This window comes from Telopea speciosissima, chromosome 4 (genome assembly GCF_018873765.1).
Source record: "Telopea speciosissima isolate NSW1024214 ecotype Mountain lineage chromosome 4, Tspe_v1, whole genome shotgun sequence".
Lineage (NCBI taxonomy): Eukaryota > Viridiplantae > Streptophyta > Magnoliopsida > Proteales > Proteaceae > Telopea > Telopea speciosissima.
Genome location: NC_057919.1, coordinates 51,819,363 through 51,826,904, shown reverse-complemented (window position 1 = coordinate 51,826,904; position 7,542 = coordinate 51,819,363). Strand labels below are relative to the sequence as shown.

Here is a 7,542-nt window from a genome sequence, read left to right as displayed (position 1 = left end):
TTCTGAAGACTTTGAATATTTCTAGTGCTTCTGATTTGTGCTTAAAAAAATATGCCCATGTCATTCTGGAGTGGTCATCAATAAATAAGATAAAATATCTCTCTCCTGTGATGCTCTGTGTCCTCATAGGACCACATATATCAGTGTGCACCAACTCCAATGGTTGACTAGTATGATACTCTTTTGACTTGAAAGATACTCTAGTCTGTTTTCCTTTCTGACAAGAACCACAGATATGGTTCGATGGCTTTTTCAAAATAGGTATATCTCTAATAGCCTTCTTTGAAGAAATTTTTGCAAGACTGTTGAACCCAATATGTCCAAGCCTCCTATGCCATAACCATGTCTCATCCTCTATGCTTACCATACAAGTGTCTTTAACTGTCTCTGTCAAAGTGTAAAGATTCCCTGAAGTTCTCTTTCCTGTGGCCATCAACTTTCCTGTGCTTGTTGTTTGAGTTAAAATAAAACCGCAAGCGTACAGGTCAATCGTAGCTACGGGTCGAACACGAGGAGATATACGCCACTCTATTTAACTAACTTAAAAGTAATGCAAAATGAACCAAATTAAACTAATTAAACTAACGAAAATCAATGCATCCTAACTCATAAGCATCTAACAAAATTAAGGGATTAAATCGGCGTCCTAACACATGAGCATCTAACCTATCAAACTAAAGCGAATTGAAAGGAATAAAAATGCAGCCACACATACTAACCACATAAAAAGAAATAAGAGAATAAAAATGCATCCATAAACCACAACCATATAAAATTAAAATAAAAGAAATAGAGGGGGAAGAAGAAGAAGATAGAGAGAGATAGAGGAGATGGAGAATGAGATTGAGAGTTTAGATAGTAAAACCTGGATGTGCTTGCATGAAGGTAAATGAAAGCTTGAATACTTGCATAAACTTACCATGGCTTTCTCTTCTAAATCTTCAAGTCTTGTCATCAACTTAAGAACTGAGACTAAAAGGCTTAAAACCTAAACTAGAATTAAGAAATTACAACCCAATTGAAGACTTAAATTGAAATTAAAGCATAAACTAAACCTATTATAACTATTAACTAAAAATTATAAAAGCAAACTAGAACTTAAAAAAGCCAAAAATCACAAATTAGAATGAGAAGAAGAGAAGAAATTTCACTAAGTGAATGAGCCAATTTTTACAAGAGAAGTAGGGGGTATTTATAGGTGGAAGAGAGGAGAAGAGAGAAGATGGAAGTGTAGGAGAAATATTCCCTAAGAAAAGAGAATATTCTCTTCTCTTTTCTCTTTTACAATGCCTTGAATCCTAAGAAAAAAGAAAAAAATAGAAAGAAGAAGAAGAGAAGATTGTTTACATAGACCTTCTATTTCTAGAAAAATAAACTTCCAATTCTAACAAGTGCTTCCTTTTCTTTGTAGATATCTTCTCCAAGCAATAAAATCAAAGCATCTTTGATTTTTCAACATTCCATAGATGAGAATATATAAATCTATTCCAAGTAGAATTTCAGAAGTGTCCTTGAGAAGTTGGAGGAGAGAGAGAGTAAGGGTGATGACTAGGATTCCTTCAAGAATAAATAAAATACCCATTCTGTCCTTCAGAAAACGTGGAGCATGGAGTGCTTATATAGGTCTCACCATTGTGTTCCTTGCGAAAAATCACACAAAATAGACCCAAATTTCATCCAATTCGGAGTTGGTGAGCCCAAGATATCTCAAGTTGAAGTTGGACTGTCCAGAGCCTTCCAAATGGAATCTTTCGGGTACAGTAAAGTAACTTTTGATAATTGCACTAAGGCCCCTAAAATCCGAACTTCCGCTTCACTTTGTCCCCATCCGACTGTCAATAATTATAAATAAACCCCTGTAGACCATTTTCACACGTCGTTACGAAAACGGCCATAACTTCTTCGTTTCTACTCGGAATTAAGTGCCGTTTGAACCATTGCGAAGCTGACTCGATGGGCTATGCATCCATTTACACTTCTAAAAAGCTTAAAAACATCTCCTTAGCATCATCTCCTTCATTTTTACAAGAATTCACCTAAACCCTGAAAAGCACAAGAAAGCACCGAGTAACTCTGTCCAATGTGGTAAAATGTATAATTTATGCCCTAAAATTTCACACATAAATGCTCATCAGATTCCCCCACACTTGAACGTTACTTGTCCTCAAGTAAAGCAAAAACAAAAACTAACCTAGAATACAGAAAATCCTAACTCACTTTCGTAGGAATCACGGTTGCACTTAGCATGTGCAACAAGCCTTTAAACCCCTAGGTTACCCCTAGTGGACGAGTTGTGTCTCGTGGGTGTTTGCAGTGAATATACACCCAAAATTCAATTGTAAATAAATACTGCAAATTTTAATCATGGCATAAGTAGGACAGTGCACATAATCCCAAAAAGTGTTCAACTAATGATCAAGGAGCCAAAGGTTCCCCCACACTTGAATTTTATCACCCCACATCAATTCAAGTAACAAGCATGCATCAAGTTCAAGGGATCTCCTCATATTTTCTGAACACTACTCACCTTCAAGTAAACCCCCCATAGCATCGATGGAACCAAAGACTTAGGCATTGAGTATTGTTGACCATACTTTTTTTTTTTTTTTTTCAGGCATTAAGGCAAAAGTTTTTTTTCTTTCTCAACCACAAACTCTATTTCTACTCCACTACTGTTCTCTGAATGACATGGTGGAGCATACACCAGACACCCAAATACTTGGTAGCTTCGCTTTTTGCATATATCCATAAGACATTGAGACATTGATGCAAGAGTTTTTTTTTTTTTTTTGAGTTTCCTTCCAAGGAATTTCGATCAAGTCACCCTACTTCATGAGGCACAGTGCCCTATCTAGTCCTAAGGAATTCCACTTTCTTTTCTGTTCCTTGTTTTTTTTCTTTTTCTTTTTTTTTTCATTCACTTCCACTTTCATGCCTTGCCTTGCCACAAACAAATTGGTCTCAACTACTAGCCAAAAGATCAAAGGGGTCCATAAACACATAGAGGAATCTAACCATCACATGAAGTAGCACTCATATTTTCAAACTCAATCCCCATCACCGGATACAAACCAACTATCATCCTTGAAAAGGGATTTTTTTATTATTTGGCATGCTAGGAGGGCACCTAATTCCCTCTCACTCTCGCTTTGCAAATCGAAGAGACTTATGCACATACCCAAAAACTATCGCCACAATCAAAATTCACAAAATTCAAAATTCACAATTAAAGTCCAACACACCCCCCCCCCCCCACACTTAATTCATGCAGTGTCCTCAATGCATGCAGAAAAGAAAGAATAAGGCCAAGGGAGGGGATACATACCAGGATATCAGGGGTCAAGGTAAAGACACTCATGGAGATTCATGACCTCTTCGTCAACTGGAGTAGGCATCTCTATGTACGGCTTCAATCTTTGGCCATTGACCTTGAAAGTAGCTCCTGTACTTGGATTGAGGACTTCAACAGCCCCATGAGGATAAACTTTTTGAACAATATAGGGGCCATTCCATCTAGAACGCAGCTTACCTGGAAAGATATGCAAACGAGAATTGTACAACAAAACATTCTAGCCTACCTCAAAAGATTTTCTCAAAATGTGCCTATCATGGAAAGCCTTGTTTTTTTTCTTGTAAATTCGGGCATTCTCATATGCCTCATTCCTAAGCTCTTCCAACTCAGATAGTTGGAGTTTCCTATGGGCACCTACAGTGCGTAGGTCAAAGTTAAGCTTCTTGATAGCCCAAAAGGCCTTGTGCTCAATCTCTACAGGTAAGTGACATGCCTTTCCATACACCAGACGGTACGGAGATTGACCAAGATCGATCTTGAAGGCTGTCCTATGGGCCCACAACGCATCTACCAATCGGTTAGACCAATCCTTGCGGTTCGGGTTGATGGTTTTCTCAAGAATTTGCTTGATCTGCCTATTTCAAACCTCAACCTGGCCACTGGTCTGGGGATGGTAGGGTGTGGCCAACTTATGGACGACACCATACTTTTTCATAAGGGCCTCAAAAGGCCGATTACAAAAATGCTTGCCCCGATCACTAATGAGAGCCCGGGGAGTATCAAAACCGGAGAAGATGTTCTCCTTCAGAAATTTCACAACCACCTTGTGGTCATTGGTCTTACAAGCAACTGCCTCAATCCATTTGGACACATAGTCTATAGCAAGTAATATGTACAGGTTACCAAAAGAGTTAGGAAAGGCCCCATGAAATCAATACCCCATACATCAAACACCTCAACCACCAGAATTGGATTGAGGGGCATCATATTTCTCTTAGTAAGACGCCCTAAGGATTGGCATGAAAAACATGCCCTGCAATAAGTAAAAGCGTCTTTAAACAGACTAGGCCAATAAAATCCACACTGTAAAACTTTGGCCGCAGTCTTATTAAGCCCAAAATGGCCTCCACAAGCCTGATTATGGCAAAAAAATAAGACAGATTATTGCTCATGATCAGGGACACATCTCCAGATTACTTGATCTGGACAGGTCTTAAAAAGATAAGGATCATCCCAAAAGAAATACTTAACTTGTGAAAAGAACCGATTCTTATCTTGGGTGGACCAATGTGCAGGTGTCACACCTGTAACCAGATAATTAACAATGTCAGCAAACCAAGGTTCACTAGATACTGCCATCAGATACTCATCAGAAAAATTCTCGTTGACTGGAGAATCAACAGTCAAGGAATTAGGCAGCCGGGATAGATGGTCTGTAACCAAATTTTCACACCCTTTCTTATCCCTAATTTCAAGATCAAATTCTTGTAACAAAAGGACCCACCTAATGAGGCGAGCCTTGGCATCTTTCTTCTGCATAAGATATTTGATAGCTACATAGTCAGTATAAACAATCACATGTGATCCAACCAAGTAGGGCCTAAACTTCTCTAAAGCAAACACAACAGCTAAAAATTCTTTCTCAGTGGTGGTATAATTAAGTTATGCATCATTAAGAGTCCTACTTGCATAATAAATCACATGGGGCAATTTATTGATTATTTGCCCAAGAACAGCCCCTATAGCAAAATCAGAGGCATCACACATAAGTTCAAATGAAACTGTCCAAATTGGAGCTTGAATAATGGGGGCTGAAGTCAGCGCTCTTTTTAATTGCTCAAAACTATCATGACACTCAGAAGAGAAATCAAATGGGCAGTCCTTTGCCAAAAGAGAGGTGAGAGGTCTAGCTATCTGGCTAAAGTCCTTGATGAATCTCCTGTAAAAACCTGCATGGCCAAGAAAAGATCTAATGTCCTTCACACTCTTGGGTGGTTGTAAATTGACAATAAGGTCCACCTTAGATCTATCAACCTTGATCCCTTCTTTGGACACAATGTGACCAAGAACTATACCTTGCTTTACCATAAAGTGGCACTTCTCCCAATTCAGGACCAAGTTCTTTTCTATGCATATTTTAAGAACCAAAGAGAGATGATGCAAGCAATTAGAAAAAGTAGAGCCGTAAATAGAAAAATCATCCATAAACACCTCTAGGAAGTGCTCTACCATATCAGAAAAGATACTCATCATGCACCTTTGGAATGTAGCAAGGGCATTGCAAAGCCCAAAAGGCATACGCCGATAAGCAAAGGTTCCATAAGGGCATGTGAAAGTGGTCTTGTGTTGGTCCTCTAGAGCAATAGGAATTTGGTTATAGCCTGCATAACCATCAAGAAAATAATAATATTCATGGCCAGCTAGTCTCTCTAACATCTGATCAATAAAAGGTAAGGGGAAGTGGTCCTTCCAAGTTGCCGCATTCAATTTCCTATAGTCAATGCACAATCTCCATCCCGTTTGGATACGGGTTGGAATCAACTCATTATTAGCATTCTCAACTACAGTGACTCCTCCTTTCTTAGGCACAACCTGCACAGGACTCACCCATTGGCTATCAAAAATAGGATAAATGATGCCATGATCCAAGCATTTTAGGATCTCTTTCTTGATTGCTTCTTTCATCACAGGATTAGCCCTCCTTTGGGGTTCCCTAGAAGGTTTGGAACTCTCCATCAGATGTATATGATGTTGAACAATTGAGGGGCTAATACCTTTGATGTCAAACATGGTCCAACCTATGGCTTCCTTATTGTCCTTTAGGAGCTTAATCAACTCTTCTTCCTGAATAGAAGTCAAATCAGAAGCAATAATAATAGGAAGAGTATGATCATGTCCTAAGAAGACATACTTGAGGTTGGAGGGCAATGCCTTCAACTCTAATGTGGGAGGCTCAATAATAGAGGATTTGGGAATGGAAGTGGATAGGGGTCCAAGGGGCTCCAAAGGTGGTTAGATGCTCCAGACCTCAGATAAGGGAGTATCATCAACACCCTCCAATTCTTGCATACATTCTTGAAATCCCGAATCAAAATCAATCTCAAAGAACGTATCAATATCATCGGGAAATCCTTGTAGCATATGCACCTCTTCATCCATGTCAGGCTGCTTGCCCAACCTAAACACATTGAAGTCAACAAAAGTATTGCCAAAAGATAATTTCATCAGACCATTCCTGCAATTGATTAAAGCATTACTGGTAGCTAGGAATGGTCTACCCAATATGATTGAGATTTGGTCCTTGAAGTTGGCAGTGGGTTGGGTATCTAATACAATAAAATCTACAGAAAAAATAAATTCTCTAACCTTCAATAGGACATCCTCAATCATTCCTTTAGGAACTTTAACCGACCGATCTGCAAGTTGAAGAGTAATTTTGGTCGGTTTCAGTTCTCCCAATCCTAGTTGTTGGTAGACATGAAAGGGTAAGAGGTTTACACTTGCACCAAGGTCCAATAAGGCATGATCAATAGTAGTATGGCCTATAGTGCAAGAGATGGTGGGGCTTCCCGGATCCTTATGCTTGGCTGCTACTGGCTGTGAGATTAGAGAACTAATGTTAGCAGCCAAGAATGCCTTTTTGGGCACATTGGTGGTCCACTTTTGGGTGCATAAGCCTTTGAGGACTTTAGCATAAGCGGGGATCTGGGCAATAGCATCCAATAAGGGGATATTCACCTGAACCTGTTTGAATACATCCAATATCTTCTCCACAGAAGGAGACTTCTTGCTAACCAACCTATTTGAAAAAGGGGCAGGTGGGGTATAAATTCTTTCAGGGTTGGTCTTTTTAACTTCCTCAACAGAATCCTCTTTGGTTTCCTCAACCAAATCATCTGGTATATCTTTAGGTTCATCGAGGCGAACACTGAAACGTAGGCACTTCAATGGCCTCTTGAGAGAGGAGAGTCAACGGGAGTATGAGATGATAAAGACTGAGGTGCACTAGCCTGTTGATACTCACGGCCACTCCTTAAAGCATAAACAACATTTACCTGTCTGGAGGGCCCTTGGTGCTATTGGCCTTGTGCAACATTGGTTGGAGGAGCTTGGGTACCTTCTTGAATATGAACCGATGCCTAGGATTTGGCTCAAGTGCGCTAGGTAACTTTCCTGTTTCCCTCTCATGCGGGATTGTGACAAGGTGGGTGAGTTGTTTTTCCATGTTATTGTGGCTTGTCATGAGAAGA

At 39.6% G+C, this 7,542-nt stretch overlaps 1 pseudogene; it reads right to left on the bottom strand.

Moving 5' to 3' along the window:
* Nucleotides 1-3,740: 3,740 nt before the first annotated feature.
* On the bottom strand, nt 3,741-7,051 carry LOC122658408 (annotated as a pseudogene).
* Between the last annotated feature and the right edge of the window lie 491 nt (nt 7,052-7,542).